We start from the raw sequence: 3,015 nt of genomic DNA, 5'->3' as shown, positions 1-3,015 counted from the left end.
AACATTATTAAAGGCATAATACAGTAAACATTATTAAAAGTATGACATAGCAAACATTATTAAAGGCATGATACAGTAAATATTATTTTGCCTTTACCCCTTACAATGTGTCTACTTCATGTTATAAGATAATTGGATCTCAGGGACCTTATATAGCTTCACAAGATGGACTGGTCACCAGAAAAACATGTGATGTCAAAGCTAGAATTTTGAAACTTTCCCATTAGCAAGGAGAGAAAGGTTGGCGATTGATCTCACTCACCAATACTTGATGATTTAACTATCATGGCTGTGTAATGAAGCTCCTATTGTTAGATTCAGGAAGCTTCTGACTTGTGAGTATATTTATGTGCCAGAAGTGTGCCACGCTCAAGAGTTGGCACACTCAAGAGACAATAGAAATAGAAATTGAGATTTAAACCATGACTTATAATTGATTGTGCATTTTTATTTGGTTCCTCCCAATTGGTAGCTTTCATAGTAAAGCAGTATTATAAATGACTTGTTTTTCATGTTTTGCAAATTATTCTAGCAAATGCTCAACAGATAAGGAGGTTGTGGGAAACCTGAATTTGGAAGTTAGTAGATAGAAGAGTTTCTGCAAACCTCACTTGTACTCAATCTGAAGTGGGGGATGTGTTCTGAAACTGGGTTTTAATCGCTAGGGTCTGTGATAACTGTGATAACTGTGGGTAGACTGTGTCCACAACTGATTGAATAAATGGACTCCCAGGCTGTGTTGAAGAAATGGAGACTTAAAATTACGAATTTGGTGACGGGGAACAGCAAAAGGTTTTCTGATTACAGAGAAGCCAAGACTAAAGAATTAATTAAGCTAGTGCAGTCAGCACTGGGGGTACTGGGCTTTGGACGCCCGTGCTGCCCTCAGACTCCACTTTGAGAGGACACGCCTGGCCGGTGGAGCCCTCTGCAGGCCTCCTCAGGTCCTTTCGCATGTTCTGCTGTGCTCGGTCAACTACTAGAGATGCATCCAGACTGATCTCCACACTTGCACACTCAAGAGTGCAATATCTTGATAAAGTTGCTTAAGAAACGTCACACATTTTTTTTCTGAATTATTTAGGTCATTGCAATGATCTTGATGGAGCAATGAGGAAATGTTTGAAGAAGGAATCCATGGAAAAGAGAATCAAGAGCAAGGAACATGGTAATGCAACAAAAAAGAGATTATTTAATCCTTCAGAGGAACCTGAAAAATAAATTGTATTTTCATGGCAAACCTTGGCTGACAGAAAACCTAAAGTCTCTTGGTTAGTTAAAGCCTCTTGGTTCTCAGCTGAAGGAACCCTATCTCATTTGGTCTCTAGAATCCTTTGAATGGAAAGTGATTCATGAAAATATCTGGAAAAGTCTGGATTCTGAAAATGTTGGCAGAGCCTTTAATTCTCTCCACTACCAGAGTACTTGGCTTCTCATTTTCTCCCTTCACCTCCATCAGTGAACATTTGTGTAACTTCTCTTCTTCTGTAAAATGACTGATTTTAATCACAAAAAAGAATGAATGGAATAGCATGCCCAAATAAGAGTCTGCAGGGTACTTTAGAAAAGATTGATAATCAGCACAAATACTCAAATATATTCAGAGTTCTCAAACCCCAATATCTCAGGCTACTCACCCAACAACTATAACAAAAATATCACATGCATTTATTTTTTAAAAAAGTTAAAATCATCTGTGTTACTCAGAAGAGGTTATCCATTTTTCTAACAGACATCTCATGCAACTTAATAAAAGAGAAGAATTATGAGAAAATTTTCTTGTTCCCTACCTGAGCTCTACATGCTTAAAGTAAAATACTTTATTAAAGTGAAGTATATTCTCTGTGCTGATTAATATAAAATCTGCCACCTTGTGCCAGGTACTTTTTTCTCTGAATAATCTATAATTGTAGGTAGCAGACTTTTTACCCTTTTGTATATAATTATAAAGTGTACATTTCAAGAACCTTAAGTGTTCCCCAAATAGGACTATATATTTGTTTTCTCAAGTTCTTCTCATATCTCTGATTTGTTTCCCACTTAAGTTACAGAATAAGAAAAGACAAAGAAATGGAAGATGACATAAATAAATGAAGCATAGTCATAGGTTCTCCTCTTTCCTTAGTTCCTTTGATCATTACAATAGCGCTACAAGGTGATAGCATGACTTCCCAGTTATGCAGATGAGAAAAGTGAAGTGGTTCAATAATGTAAATCTTTGTCCATAGTGACATAAGCTAACATATCTATGTTATGTAGATCCAAATGAGTTTGTTCTCAAAACAAAGCAAAACGTAGTCCTATACAATAAAAACTTTTCTCTCTATTTATATTTTTCCAAGCCAAAATTCTCAAGCTAGACATGCAAATATAAGGAATGACAGTATAAAACATTCAAGTATAATCCCCTGGCACACATGTCATCAATTATAACAAAATAAAACTAATTTTCATAAATCTATCACATTGGCATATTAAAAAATAAATTATTTCAGAAATGAAGACTTTGAAGTATTGATACATTATAAACACTCACTATATGTAAGCATCCTCTAACGATTATTCTTATTTTTACTATAAATAACTTTGTCAATTGTGGTTTCTCAATAAAAAACAAAGAGGTTTTTACCTGGGAGGTGACTTTAAGGGCTGGAGCCTGTACTTTGCATGGGGAGTCTTCTGTTCAACCCCTGGCACCACATGGACACCCACTCTTAATAGGAGTAACCCCAAAACAAGAAGTTTAAAGACTCAAGAATGTGTGTGTTTTCTCTGCTTTCCTGTTTTGATTTTGGGTCACACCTGTCTGTACTTGGGGCTTTTTCTTGACTTTGTGCTTAGGGATCACTCCTGGGGACTTACAGGACCCTATGGGGTGCTGAGGTTTAATTTGCATGGACTGCATACAAAGCAAGGGCGTAGCCTGCTGTGCTATCTCACAAGCTCCCTCATTTGGATATTTATAACATTTGCAGGTCACACAGTATAGGCAATGAAAAGCCTTAACATGTGCCA

At 36.5% G+C, this 3,015-nt stretch overlaps 1 pseudogene; it reads left to right on the top strand.

Moving 5' to 3' along the window:
• Positions 1–985: 985 nt before the first annotated feature.
• LOC101547950 (COX assembly mitochondrial protein 2 homolog) lies at positions 986–1,221 on the top strand (annotated as a pseudogene).
• The last annotated feature ends 1,794 nt before the right edge of the window (positions 1,222–3,015 follow it).

This window comes from Sorex araneus, chromosome 1 (genome assembly GCF_027595985.1).
Source record: "Sorex araneus isolate mSorAra2 chromosome 1, mSorAra2.pri, whole genome shotgun sequence".
Taxonomy (NCBI): domain Eukaryota; kingdom Metazoa; phylum Chordata; class Mammalia; order Eulipotyphla; family Soricidae; genus Sorex; species Sorex araneus.
The sequence above is the reverse complement of the archived record's forward strand: the minus strand, read 5'-3'. Positions and strand labels throughout refer to the sequence as shown.